This window comes from Danio rerio, chromosome 1, assembly GCF_052040795.2.
Source record: "Danio rerio strain M-AB ecotype USA chromosome 1, GRCz13ab, whole genome shotgun sequence".
Taxonomy (NCBI): domain Eukaryota; kingdom Metazoa; phylum Chordata; class Actinopteri; order Cypriniformes; family Danionidae; genus Danio; species Danio rerio.
Window position 1 is genome coordinate 5,002,501 of NC_141021.1, and position 15,491 is coordinate 5,017,991.

Sequence of the window (15,491 nt, forward strand, 5' to 3'; positions counted from 1 at the left end):
GATTTTTTTTTCTTCTTTTTTAAATATTTCCTAAATGATGTTTCCACAGTATGTCTGATAATATTTTTTCTTCTGGAGAAAGTCTTAATCGTTTTATTTTGGCTAGAATAAAAGCAGTTTTTAATTTTTTAAACACTATTTTAGTGACAAAATTATTAGCCCCTTTAAGCTAAATTGTTTCTTAATAGTCTACAGAACAAACCATCAATATACAATAACTTGCCTAATTACCCTAACCTGCCTAGTTACCCTAATTACCCTAGTTAAGCCTTTTAATGTCACTTTAAGCTGTATAGAAGTGTCTTGAAAAATATCTAATCAAATATTATTTACTGTCATCATGGCAAAGATAAAATAAATCAGTTATTAGAAATTATTTATTAAAACTATTATGTTTAGAAATGTGTTGAACAAATCTTCTCTCCGTTAAAAAAACAGAAATTAGGGAAAAAATAAACAAGCGGTCTAATAAATAAGCGGGGCTAATAATTCTGACTTCACCTGTATACACACACATACACTCAACGGTCACTTTATTAGGTACTCCTTATGCCTTAAGATCTGCAGAGCGTGTAACATTTCGAGCCACCCGGCTCTTCATCAGACCGGGTGGCATTCATTGGGTGGCTCGAAACGTTACACGCTCTGTGTCAGCCTTTTTAATTCAATAAGTTTGTATTTTTGGAGCCTTGGTGTTGCCGCCTTTGATTTACATTTAATTTGCACCTTTTGCGGTTTTGGCTGAGCACCCAATTAAGAGAGATGTGCGTGCTTTTGTACAGTTTTTTTATTTTAATTTTTATTCAATTGTCAAAAACATCCAGATTGCCTACATTTTCTTGATTCCAGCTTTGTTTAAACTGTACAAATATTATTGAAAATCATTCAGTTTGTGTCAATTTTCAAGACAAGAAATGTTGTGAAACCCCCCTAGTGCATTTCCAAACTGTGTTCATTCATACAAATCCTGCTTTATAGCCTGAATTGAATTATCACACCACACTAAAGATGCAAATACACGTAGTTGTGCTTTGTTATTTGGTTTATCACAAACACAGGCGAATGGAGAGTTGCTTCTGCAGATGTGAAATGACACAAGCGTCTGCTGCTAAATGAATGCGGTTTCTGCATGTGGCTTTGACTGATTTCAATTTTCTGACTCACCTTTGAGTTTATAGTGGCTGTTTGTGCATGATGTGCTCTAAAGCCTGTCAGGGTGCACCTGCTTTATTTTAAATGCTTTCTGCCTGGATGGATGTTCTCCAGTGGTGGTTTGCAAAAGTTTTTTTTTTGAGCACTAAGCCCAGAGTTAGAATAAATCATGCTTCTTCTGAAAGTTTCCGGCTGTGCAGATGCTTGAAGGTCCTTTTCATAAATTAAACTGAGCTGTGCTGGAAAAGAGGAAACTGACCATGCAGGGCTGTGTTAAATGCTGTTATAGTGATGCACTGTTACTTGAATGAATGAAGACAAATGAATGAAAGAAGGCATATTAATTTATACTTATAATAATCTCTTGACATGAAAGAATCTTGTGTTATTGTTAATAATAAATATTTAGTAGAATTGTGGTTGTTTGACACAACTGAGAAATGAAAATAAACAACACTAATAATGTTGTTTTATTTGATTATATCAATAATAATAATAATAATAATAATAATAATAATAATAATAATAATAATTGCAATAAATATAACATTTTGTTGTTATAAACAACAACAACAACAACAATAATTATAATAATGATAATGATAATAATAATAATAATGATAATAATAATAATATTAATAATAATAATAATAACAAAATAATAATAATAATAATAATAATAATAATAATAATAATAATAATAATATATAATTACAGCAACATCATTATTAATATTATTATTATTATTATTAGGTATTTTATTTTATTTTATTTTATTTTATTTTATTATATTAAGGTCATTTTTTATTTTGATTTAACAAATGAATTAATTTCTCTGTGATGGGTTGCAGCTGGAAGGGCATCCGCTGCGTAAAACATGCTGGATAAGTTGGCGGTTCATTACGCTGTGGCGACTCCAAATTAATAAAAGGACTAAGCCGAAAAGAAAATGAATAATCAATTAATTAATCGACATTATATATTAAAACTTTTGTTTTATTTTATTTTTTTATATATATATATTTAAAAACCCATGTATTTTACCTTATATTGAATACAACTAAATATGAACCTGTACATATTGCATTCAGATAAGCTTTGTAAATTATAAAGAGAAAACTTGTCTAGCTGTATTTGATGACCCGTATACTAAAGAACACACGCCATGTTTTCATCTGTTTCTCCATCCCTTCAGAAGCAGCATTAATAAAACTCAAAGGCAGTTTGTTGATTATAGCATCTGTTTGTTTCCCCTGACGTGTGATCCTATAAACACCCGCATCTGCTTTTCTGAAAGTTCCCCAACAGTTTACCTCCTTTTAATATTCTCCTTAGATGTTGTCAAAGCGTGTGACATTTTAAAAGGTCTACCGTGCGATACATCGCTGCGAAGAAAACCTGACTGTGATTTGCGATACCTTCATGCGTGACTTTGTTTTATTGGTTTATTTATTTATTTCCCTTACTAACTTTTCTCCTTTGTTTTTTTTTTTTTTTTTTTTTTATCCCAGTACAATTGAGTCAGTGGATGGTTATGATGTTATGCAAATCAAGTCTCAAGGGGACAACATGACAGGCAGCCTAAAAAAAAAAAAAAATAAATAAATAAAACAACGAACAGGTGACTCTTCAGCAAATACGCTTTGAAAAAAAGCAGGATTCCACACAATACATTCTTGTTATGCCAACTCAAATCAATTAAGTTTATTAATTAAGACAATTAAGTTGTCTGGACAAAACTCAAGAATGTAAATTATTAAATATAATATATATATATATATATATATATATATATATATATATATATATATATATATATATATATATATATATATAATATAAATATAAAATATATTGGAAAAGAAAGAAGAGGTGAATCCGCTCGCCATGCATAAACTTTAAATAGTGGCGAGACAGCATTTCAAATCGAGGTTCTACGTTTGTTTTGGAGGTGTCATCAGGTTTGTTATATTAAATGTAGCCTTTTCCTTTCCACCTCTTGCAAGGCCAAGTTTAAATATCTTACAGTTTGCTATGACAATGTTGTCGTCATCAACCTAATAATAGGGTTGGGTACTGAACCGGTATGCACTGGATCAAATAACCATATTAATTTTCAATGCCTAATTTCGGTGCTGCAACAAGAACGTAAAGCAGGTCGCGCACCAGAAGCGCCGCTCGGCGACGCGCAGCGCCATGCATGTTAGATTTCGCAAGTCAGCGGCTGTCTGCAGCGCCCAGCCACGACTCATGACTGTTCGTATTTCTGCCATGCCACAGAGCGCCATCTGAATAGTTTCATTTTAAATAACATGCTAATGTGCAGGTCTGGTGTGTGATAGTATCAACTGTCATGTGCGCACCATGCCGCGGCTCTGAGCGGCGCATCCGCTGTGTGACGCGCTTAAGAAGCATAAAGGGGTGCATTAAAGGTACACATAAATAAGCATTGTGTCACACCATCTCTTAATGTTTAATTCTAAACAGCTTTGAGGGATATGGAAGTCAGCGATGTCAGGCGTTTGTTATTGTAGCTTATAGAAGGCAAAGCGCACAGTATGGTGCATGCGGCGAGCAACTCACTTCATCAACACGCAATATCGCGTTCATCTAATTTGCTTGAACTAAGCTTTCTACAGTATGGCAAGCAAGGATTCTGACAAGCCAACATGCAGCAGATGTTTTACAAAAGTTGCGTGTGAGGGAGAAACATGTCAAACTTATGAAATGTGAGGGTTCATGGAAACAACTTAAAGGTGAGGAATGGACTGCCTTTGATAGCTTGTGACATCATCTGGCTAATTATCTGAGTATGTTTAGATGGACACTAATACTCTGATTTTAATATGATTAAGACAGTACTCTGATCATGAGTCTACTACGTAAACAGTCATTTTTGATTATCTTAAAGGGTCACGAAACACCAAAACACATTTTTTGAGCTGTTGACAGTCGTATATGTGTCCCACACTGCTAAAAACACTATTAGGACACCTATATTTCAATAAAAAGTGTAAATTGGTTGTTTTTGCGTTATTTCAAGCAAATTTGTACTTCCTGTTTGAAACGAATTTTTGAAGCTGCGTCACGGTCATGACATAATAGCGTGTATTGCAGCATGCAGACTGGACGTCTGTGCCTGAGTGAGTCTTATTACGTCTTACAGTGTGCTGCATTAATGCATGAGTAAGGCTTGGTTCAAACCAATCAGCGCGCTCTATTGTGGAACTTCATTAATATTCATTACTGTCACCGTGTTTACGCCACAGAGACGCCACGTTGTGTTGGCAAAACAAGCGTGAAGTGTTGCTTTTATAGTTTGCTGCCGTTAAGTTTCGTTTTCATTTTCTCTCTGTGAGAGCTCAGTCTCACGTGTGGATTAACAGTGTACGCGACGCTCGACAACAATAACTTACGTGTCTAAGGAGGATTATTGTTTACCTGAGAGCTGTTCTCATCTGCAAATGCTGAGATCTGAATTCGCTTTTAGTATTCTCTTCATAAAGACGCGGCTCTAGTTGCTGGTGATTGTCCTGTCTCTACAGATTTGGTAAGTGAGCGACCAGTGCTCTTTGTTTATTCAGTTTGTTCGTATCGAATTAAGTTACTATTGCACTGAGTGCAGAAATGTTAGCACCGCATTTTGTGACCGGAATAACACACGCGGCTTTCTGACGCTACCTGCCGTGTGCATCTAAGTTTCCGGGAAATGCAGAGTTTTTTTCTCTCTCATTCGCCGTGCGGTATCAAACATTGCATGAAAAATACACGCTTGCAGCAGTTCCTTGAATCAAATATCTCATTTGTCGCGAGAGGCATGAATGAATTCCCTGTAGAAAGAGCCAAACTGCAGTTAAAGTCCAACTTTTAATAATTTGGCAAATAATTCGACTACAGATGTCCATGTAAACACAGTCACATTGTCCGCTGTGGGTGTGTATTTTGACTCTGAAACTCGCGCGTGCACAAATAGACACTCCCACACCATCCCACTTTAGTTCCTCCGACACTCCCCCCTAAACAGAGCTGGACACGCCCACTTTTCTGACTTTTTCCAAAGCAGAGGTGTGAAAACACCCTGCTGAAACGAGGGGGTTTCATGGCCCTTTAAAAGACCACAGACACAAACTGCGGAGGAAACATTTATAGGTTGGTGATGCAGTGACGTTGATGGATCTATGTGCTATAAGATGCAACTGGGAATAATGAATGTAACTTTCAAAAAGCAGCTCATGTAAACACCTGAATCATATTATTGTCTTATTCAGATTAAGCCAAATCACTAGATCACTGATGTCTATGTAAAAGTAGTCACAAGCCCCAAACCCAGAAAAAAGGTGTTGCCTGATTTTGATGACAGCCTTTCCACAGGTTAGTAGTAAGCTAATGTAATGTTTATAGCATAATGCAAATCTTGCATTTAAATAAATGATCAAAAGAAATATATTAATGCAATTCAAATATGTAGAATATGAATTGATGTTTACTTTAAACATATTATAAATATATTTATATTGTTCAATTATAATGATTATATATATATATGTCGATAAATTTTGTGGCTAAAAAGTATCGGTTCAAGCACCGTTTTGGCACTGGTACAGTTTTAAAAGTATCAATTTAGCACCAGTATTGAAAAAAAACCCAAACGATACCCAACCCTAGGCCAACTGGGAGGACCGGGAGAGTTCCCAGTGGGCCGGTCCATTTTTTCGTCGCGAGGGCCGGTGTTTCTAGCTGCTTGCACTCTCAGCAGTCGCACTTTTTTTTCATTAATTTATTTATTTGACTATAGCCTCCGTCTTTTTAGTCATTATTTTGCCGCAGCTCCGCTCTTCTTATTTGTTGTCTCGCAGCCCCATGAGCAAGATGCAGCCTGCAAGGGTAATGATGATGATATAAGTATCATTCCGGCCAAACAAGCCTAACAGCACCATTGTGGTCCAGTGGTCAGCATGTTGCGTTATGATGTCAGTGATCCATGTTCGATCCTCACCTGAGTATTTTTTTATTTATTTATTTTTTATTGTTAACACATATAAAACTGTAAGGTTGTTGAACATTTGAAGTTCTAAAGCAGCTGTTTTCTTGAAAAAGACGTGATAGTGTATTTAGAAACTGAATTGGAAATGGCCTTATTTTAATATAGTCAGTCGTGAACTGAGGTGAGCCGGTCTAATGCTTGAAACTCCAGGGTTGAAAAGGAGTCCCACTCCGGCCCTACCCAACCCTACCTAATAATACCTCCAGACTGCAGAAACACCTGCGCTTTCTGCTTCAAGCTACTTCCATGTATTTCCTTGCCAACATATATTCAATAGCATCGTGAACAAAGTGATTTCATGCCTTAGTGTTGCTGAAAGGGTCAAGAAAGAAGTCTGAATATGTATATGTCTATAAATAGAGTCCTGATCGGGAGGTCTGAAACTGCGTGATCGGGCCCGATTTCCAGTGACATGAATATTATTGGTTTTAAAACTTCACCCAGAAACTGTTATAGTAGAACTATTTAGTAAAAAGACTCACAGACTTCATGTGTTTGAGAGCATTTTTTTTTTCTTTAAGGTCAGGAACTGACATGAGTGAAAATGTTGTAAGCTGGCGAACAGAAGCTGAACACCTTTCATCTGAGGTACCGACCACCAAACTGACTTCTGTCAGAGAGGGAAGAATTTTAAGCAGTCCTACTGTACGCTCCTGACCTTAAAGCTAATAACTTGTCACCCGTTTTTCTGCTGACAGATGCAGTCGGCGGCCAGAGCACCGACAAGCTGTACACAATAAAATCTCAATCCTGTCCATACGACACTTCTCTCTCGCTCTCCGCTCACGTCTGTTTCTCACCAACCCCTGTCATCAGATTTCCAACAGAAGATGTGTATCGATTAATGCGCAGTGATCATTTACGTAAGCCAGCATCAGGTTTTACTTCACAGTTCTCAATATTTTAGCATGTACGCACGAGCATCGTGTCTTGTTTAATGAAGAAAAAAGTGCACATTGGAAATTCAAACAGAATGTTTTATTTGCTCTCATCGATTCGTTCTGTGCTATTCATCATTCTGTTTGTAACTGTAAATGTTTCAGCCTCAGTTCAAGGCTGCGAAATCCCCCTACAGCATTTCCAAACTGTGTTAATTCATACAAATCCTGTGTATAGCCTGAATTGAGTTTAAGACTGCATCTGTGCTGGATTCAAGAGGAGAAATGTGTGGTGAGACACCACTGAAGTGATTCACTGCTGGACTGTGTGTTTGAGCCATCGGACTGGTGGGATTTTATTTTTTATTTATTTATTTATTTTTTGCTTGGAAAAATGAGATTCAGGGTGCTTTCACATTTGGTTCATTTGCCTGGACTGTACCCAAGTTCGATTGTCTCCCCTTGCCACCTCCTCGGTTGGTTTGTGTTCATACTGTCTTTTTTCCTTCTGAACCCTGGTACGCTTGCGTCATCGAGCGGCTGTTTTGTTTACGGCCGTTGCTAGGTGACGGCCAAGCAAGCAAGCGCCGAAATGGAAAGACTTCCACACATCGCGGCCATTCTGCTTTAACTGAAAGCTTTTAGACATACAGAAAGCAACTTGCGTCCATCTGCCGCAAAAATATTATGCACATTCAGAACATCACACAGCGTCTGCAGAAGCTGTTTTTGGAGGAGACAAGCAGACATCGCTGTGTTTGCCCTGGCTCAGTCCTGCGCGTGTCACTAAGGTACGAAACAAGACACACACACGAACAAACGAACGTTATGAAAACGATAGTTTGTTGTAAGGTTGGCAGTTCAATATAGTTCACTTCCGTTATTTGGTACGATTGCATTCACATCTGAAGTGAACCACACCAGAGTTTGCATGAACCGTACCCCAGACCACCTCTTTCAGGCGGACTCGGGTACGGTTCACGGGTCCGCACCCGGGTTCAGAAGACGCATTCACACTAGCTAAACGTACCGTACTATGATGTCAAACGAACTCGGGTGCGGATCAAAAGTGCTAGTGTGAAAGCACCCTCAGATTCATCGCAAGCCTCCTGTTTCTCTTCTTTCTTTTCCTTCAGACAGAAACACTAATCAGTGTTTCTAAATATTTTCTATGAAAAGGTGCTAAGCTCTGCCTGAAAAGTCACTAAATGTAGCCAGATTACATCATACGTCAATTTGCATATGACATCATCACGTCCAGCAGTTTCTGTTTGTATAACAGCCTATGGCTAATAATGGGATATTTATATGTGCACTACGCTTTATGTTCAGAGCATCTGGAAAGTATTCATAGCACTTTTTCCACATATTTTTATGTTACAGCCTTATTCCAAAATGCATGTAATTAATTTATTTCCTCAACATTCTACACACAATACCCCGTAATGAAAATGTGAAAAAAAGATTTTTTTTTTTTTTTAAATTGTTGCAAATTTAGTAAAAAAAAAAAAAAAAAAGCTGAAAAATCTGCTGTCTGATGAAGAGCCGTGTGGCTCGAAACATTACACGCTTTGTGTCAGCTTTTTTAATTTAATAAATTAGTATTTTTGGAGCTTTGGTGTTGCCGCCTTTGATGAATATTTAATTTGCACCTTTTGCGTTTTTTGGTTGAGCACCTAGTTTAGAGGGATGTGCGTGCTTTTGTACAGAGTTAATTCAGTTGATTGGACATGATTTGAAAAGGCATACACCTGTCTTTATAAGGTCCCAGGGTTGGCAGTGCATGTCAAAGCACAAACCAAGCATGAAGACAAGGGAATTGTCTGTAGACCTCTGAGACAGGATTGTCTCGAGGCACAAGGCTGGGCAAGGTTACAGAAAATTCCTGCTGCTCTGAAAGTTCCAATGAGCACAGCGGCCTCCATCCTTGATAAGTGGAAGATGTTTGGAACCACCAGGACTCTTCCTAGAGCTGGCCGCCTCTTCCTAGAGCTGGCCCCCCATGAGCTACCCCCCAGCTCATGGGGGGAGAAGGGCCTTAGTCAGGTGGTGATGAATAACCCGATAATCACTTTGTCTGAGCTTCAGCGTTCTTCTGTGGAGAGAGGAGAACCTTACAGAAGGACAACCATCTGTGCAGCAATCCACCAATCAGACCAATCATGTAAAACGATTCCTTTAAACAGTATAATAATTTATTTCAACAGTGAAAATGGTTTATTTAAACAATGTAATTCATTTAAATTGAAGAGAGTGAATACTGAATTCCAACCTTGAATACTGATCCCAACGCTCTTGAATCTAATCACTCTACCAGAATATTACAGAGACGGTACCCTCCCATGTGAGTCTCTGGGCATCATCGCAGGAACCCTGATCACCCTACCAACCTGTTTACTTTTTATCCTCTTACTTCCATTCCACTTCATCTCACTTTTCCTTACCACCATTTTCATTCAGACATCCCAATAATCAAGTCTAGCTCAAAGTGTGGTGTGGTTCATGCTTATTTTGGGTGAGGCAGTGGCGCAGTAGGTTGTGCTGTCGGCTCACAGCAAGAAGGTCGCTGGGTCACAGGTTCAAACCTCGGCTCAGTTGGTGTTTCTGTGTGGAGTTTGCATTTTCTCCCTGCCTTCACGTGGGTTTCCTCCGGGTGCTCCGGTTTCCCCCACAGTCCAAAGACATGCGGTACAGGTGAATTGGGTAGGCTAAATTGTCCGTAGTGTATGAGTGTGTGTGTGGATGTTTCCCAGAGATGGGTTGCAGCTGGAAGGGCATCCGCTGCATAAAAACTTGCTGGATAAGTTGGCGGTTCATTCCGCTGTGGCGACCCTGGAATAATAAAGGGACTAGGCCGACAAGAAAATGAATGAATAATGCCCATTTAAAAAAAAAAAAATGTTGGCAACAATCTAAAACGGTATAATACTATGCACTACAAACTAAAATGATCTTGTAGCTGATTTGATATTTTATTCTAGTCAGTTTTGGAGTCACATAGACATATTTTTGGTATCATTTTCTCAATCAAACAGAGAAAAAAAAAACTAAATCATTAAGATTAAGATGAATTACATTATTGTGTGATCTATTTTTGTATGAACTACAACCATTATACAAGAGTTGCATGAAACTTTAAAGGTCAGAGAGTGTAGATTCCTCGAATGCCTCACCTGACTATTACATTGAGCTGCTTTTACGCAACCAAGCAAAACTCCATTAAGGATTCATCTCCCATCACTCTGAAGTTCTCCTCTACGGAGCCCCGATAATGAAACAGCAGACAGCAGTGGTCCAGCATGTTCTCCAAGACTCTGCTGCCATAAATTGACCACACACAGTCTTCTTCTTCAGTTCTCCATCTCTCTAAAGTCTCCACTCAAACACTGACACACTACAGGCCGAGCGCTGATCAATATAAACCCAGTCTTCAGCCTTGCTAAGATATGGACCAATAAAACCAAAAATGAGGTTAATATGGCAACTGTAGGCAATGGCCTTAATTATCTGACAAACTCTATTTAAATGGCAGCCAAACTCATTCAAGTTCACCTAAAAGGCTGACCATCCATGAAAGACAAATGCAGAGGAGGAGGGGATAATGTGGAGAGTCTCATTGGGCAATTGATTCTGCTTTTGCTCTACAGTTTAGTTAAAAACATCAATGACCTGCACCTTGATATACAATGTTTAAAATAATTTGGACTAAAAGCCTCTGCAGTGACCAAAGTTTAGTTTTAGCATCTTGTGTGAACAGAGAAATGGACCAAAGGTTGCTTTATTGATAAAAGGAAGTTTATTTATTTATTTACTTTTTTTGGAAGGGATCACATGGGACACATTGGGCCTGCACCACGTTGTTTAAATAGCAAAAACAAATTAGCGCCATTTTGTGGACTCATGGGTGTGCTGGTCAAAATTAATGCATTTGTATAATGTTATGATTCATTTTATTATTATTATTAATTTATTTTATGGATATTTATATTAGTTTTAATAAAAACAAGTTCAGATTTGTCCACCTGTCAGGTTTGGGAGATCTATAGCTGGTGTGTGGTGAGCGCACTGGCGCCATTGTCCAAGTGGATGCTGCACACTGGTGGTGGTGCGGAGAAACCCCTCTCATGATTGTGAAACGCTTTGGGTGTATGGCCATATATGATGAATGCACTTCATAAATACACAATACTTACTATCTATGCACACCAATGCAAATCTCTGATATTATTTACCCTAATTAGTTGATTAATATCATTTGATAATCTACAAAGTAAATAATATGATCAGCTTAGTAAAAAACGAAGACCACCATTTCATCTCAACAAGTTGTACAATTCAAGGTATAATTCACAAACCAAAGCACTAAGCAGGTAAAAAATGTGAAAGCAGCTGATTAATTCTTATTTTGATGAAATATGGGTTAAACTGCATATATCAGCAGCTCATACTTGGGAATTAATCATGGAAACAGGTTTGGCAGAAAACTGTTTTCAATGATCCCAGCTTGCCAAACCTGGTCACTGCCTGCTGACACTACTGATGACTGCTTTGGAACCAATTTAGCAATCGTCCAAGAAGATATATCTGGCCTGCAGTAAAATAGTTCAATTGGAACAATTAAAAACCATAAAAAATAATGATAAAACTACTAAATGAACAGTACAATAAAACAAATAAGCAATTACCTAATTAAATACATTTGTAAATAAGTACTCAGCATAATTAAGTTTAACCCTTTTTAAAAAAAGGAATATTTGTGTACATTCCTCAGTGATTATAGGCAATGTATTTTGGTGCATTTAAATAAAACAGATATATTAAACAGATATTTTTATTGAGCTAATATTTTAGTCACCAAACACACTTAGAAATTGAAAGATGATACAATTAAATTCAAGCAAAATATCACAAAAAATAAAATAAAAAATAAATAATAACAATGTTTTTTCAATGTTTTTGCTTCTCTTGATTTTTCCGTTTAAATTTGTAATTAAGGTTTTTCTGTCACATATACATTTGGCTGTGCTAGTTTTTAGACAGTTATCATGAGTTGTTTTTGTTAGATAAGCTCCAGATTTGGCTTCAGTACTGACTAATCTAATGTATATGCACAAATATAATATTGTAGAGCTTCTTATTAAAAATATACATTTAAAAGAGAGATTTGTTAGGGGTGAATAAATGCTGAGCACTGCACGAAAAAATACCAACAACGACAACAACAACGACAACAACAACAATACTACTACTACTACTACTACTACTACTACTACTACTACTACTACTAATAATAATAATAGTAATAACAATAATAATAATAACAATAATAATAATAATAATAGTAGTAATTATATAAATAATGATAATAATAATGATGATGATGATGATGATGACAACAACAACAACAACAACAACAACAACAACAACAATAATAATAATAATAATAATAATAATAATAATAATAATAATAATATAATAATAATAATAATAATAATAATAATAATAACTATTATTATTATAATTATATAATACTCCTGATAATAATAATAATAATATTAATAATAAGCAAATGAATAAATACATACTACTACAACTACAACTAGTACTACTACTCCTAATAATAATAATAATAATTAATATACAAATAAATGAATACTACTACTACAGTGTACTACTACTACTACTACTACTAATAATAATAATAATAATAATAATAATAGTAATAGTAATATGCATAAATACAATACCTATAAATACATAAATTCAATAATTATTATAAGTAACATAAATGGGGGAAATTAAATAGAAAATAAAAGTAAAATATGAATCGTAAATCAAACGTAATCACATTTACTACAGTTTAAACTAACAATAAAACTACAATAATACACTGGTAAACAGATAAAATAAGGTAGTAATAAATAGGTACATGCTAATATTTCCATCTTCATGGACGTCAATGGATTAGAATACAGCCACGGCACATTTACTTCAAACTTAACATCAACAAACGCATTGAAATGTTGCATCACTATCCAAAGATCTCAAAAACACATTCCAAAACATTAAAAAAAATATATGTATATATGGTTAAGCAACATGATATATACCACTGGTGGATTCTCCAAAATATGCAGTAAACCATATTAATATTAATGCACTTCACTCCGACAGATAATGTTGAAATCCGTTCCCCAAAGCATGTGCAACAGTAATCGTAAAGCTTGCCTTAGAAAGCACCACTAATAAAATGGAGTGACAGCTATGCCAAGTCCGTGGGGGAAGAAGCAGAAAAAAAAAAAGGTGTTCGTGAATTCTGGGAATTGGTGATGGTATCGGCAGTATTTCCAATGCTAATGAAGGCCAGGAGTTTGTACAGTCATTGTAGCCAGAAGCTTGCCACTGTGAACACACGTGTGCAGAGACTGCCAGGCGGCCCACTTCAGATTTATTTGGGATAATGATGGAAAGGAGAGAGAGATAGAGAGAGCAAAAAAGAAGTATTTCCTCCTTTGGGAGCTCCTCGAATTGGGACGCCAGCACCTCTTTTGTATGCTGCTCTGATGAGACTGAAGTCATGTAAGGTGTGTGTGTGTGTGTGTGTGTGTGTGTGTGTGTGTGTGTGTGTGTGTGTGTGTGTGTGTGTGTGTGTGTGTGTGTGTGTGTGCTTTTTTTCCCCGACATCGGCTGCCAGTCATTCTAGTTCTAGTGTGTGCTTCTCTCTGCAAATGCATTCTGGTAGAGAGCATCGCGGCTTTAACGTAGCACTTAAAGTTAAAATCAAAACCATTCACATTTTTACAGATTCAGGAATTTTTCACAGTATTTCCTATAATAGTTTTTCTTCTGGATAAAGACTTATTTGTTTTATTTTTGCTTGAATAAAAATAGTTTTTAATTAAAAAAAAAAACATTTTAAGGGTCAATGTTACTAGCCCTCCTAATTATGATATTTTATTTGTATAAAATAACTAACTGTCGTTATACAATGACTTGCCTATTTACCAACCCAGGCTCATTCTGAAAATGTACCCCTATATACAATTCTGGAGAGTGCCAAATTTGACCTAAGAGCTATGTTTTTATTTTATTTTTTTGTAGTTTTTGTTTTTACGAATCCTCCAGAGGCCGCTGTAAATGCTTTTGAGTGCCATTCGCACCTGCTGTTCTCACATAAATCCACCAGAGGCAGCTGTTGACTGACCGGCAGACCAAACTACCCATCCTCCCCAATTCAATAAACCCACCCGACAGTGTCTTCGAAAGCAATCCAGAAATAGAAAAGCCTTCTTAGACACCTGATTTTACCAGTTTTTCGTATTTTACCACATTCTCACTCTGTATTTTACTTGTTTGTTTTATTTATTTTTGCATTTGTTTTTGTCTTACTCGCTTTCTGCAACTGTTCTTCACCAGACTCAAACCCCGTCGCCATGGTCAACTCCTCTCTGCGTTTCAAATCCGCCAACGTACCTTGCAAGCCACTAGACAAACTGGTAACAGCAGAAAAGCCGTCCATATGAAGGTAAGCGGTCATCTGGTAGCGCAAAAAAGAGACAGCTTCATACCGCTGCGCTGGAAGCACGACGTCCTATAATTGCATTTAAAAAGGCGGCACATGTCATGTTCTGTTTCTTTTATGTGTATGCCAGTGTTGATTGTAACTAGGGATGCTCATTTCAATTAATTTTGCTAACCGATAACTCGTTAATCGAATATTAGTTTATAATATTATTTAGAGCAGTATAATCAAATTATTTACACATGTACACGTCTTTAGTAATATAATAAACAAAATAAATGTATGTATACAAGTTTAGGTTAAGGAAAAAAAAACTCCGCCCATTCCAGCTTGTTGTCAGAAAGACGCAGAGCAGAGACGAGACAAGTTAACAGAGCAATAGAGAGGAGTAAATTTGAGATTACACAGAGATTAAAAATGGTATGTTTCAATTCCTAAACTGTCCTAAAATCTGAACTAAAACAACTTCACTAAGGCCAATTTAGCTTATTCAATTTACCTATCCGCTTGTTAAGTGTGACATCACGCGAAGTGGCTTCCGGGTCCAGCCGTTCTATTCAACTGAATGGGGAGACTCATGAAATCAACCCAAGCTCATTCTGGAAACGTACCCCCGCGGGCGTTTCTGGAGACCGCGATTTACGTGGCCGGAGGTACGTAAGGCCGCGTTTAGTTTTTTTAGAGCGAACGCCGCGGGGCAGTGTGGCGCCGCTCCGCCCCTCCTCTTCGCGCTCGCCGGCCGCCTCAGAGTGGAGGGCTTTCCCGATGCAACCAGTTTGTCCGCTTAGCTCACAGCGTTGCGTAGGCCCCGGAGGAGGAGGAGCCGGCCGCGGGGACGACGAACGGGATCGAGTCCGGGGAACAGCGGTTCCGGAAATCAGGTAAGACGAAAAAC

General features: G+C 37.2%; 1 long non-coding RNA gene across 3 annotated transcripts in view; it reads left to right on the forward strand.

The window, feature by feature from the left end:
• Positions 1-15,491, forward strand: part of LOC137495392 (uncharacterized) — a 143,023-nt gene that overhangs the window by 92,975 nt on the left and 34,557 nt on the right. Inside the window, exons 4-5 of one of the 3 annotated variants that reach the window (XR_015476114.1) lie at positions 6,718-6,784; positions 6,895-8,685. The exons of the other annotated variants lie outside the window; for them this stretch is intronic. This is a non-coding gene — a long non-coding RNA (uncharacterized LOC137495392). Of the gene's footprint in view, positions 1-6,717; positions 6,785-6,894; positions 8,686-15,491 lie in introns of those variants that run through there. 3 annotated transcript variants of the gene reach the window in all.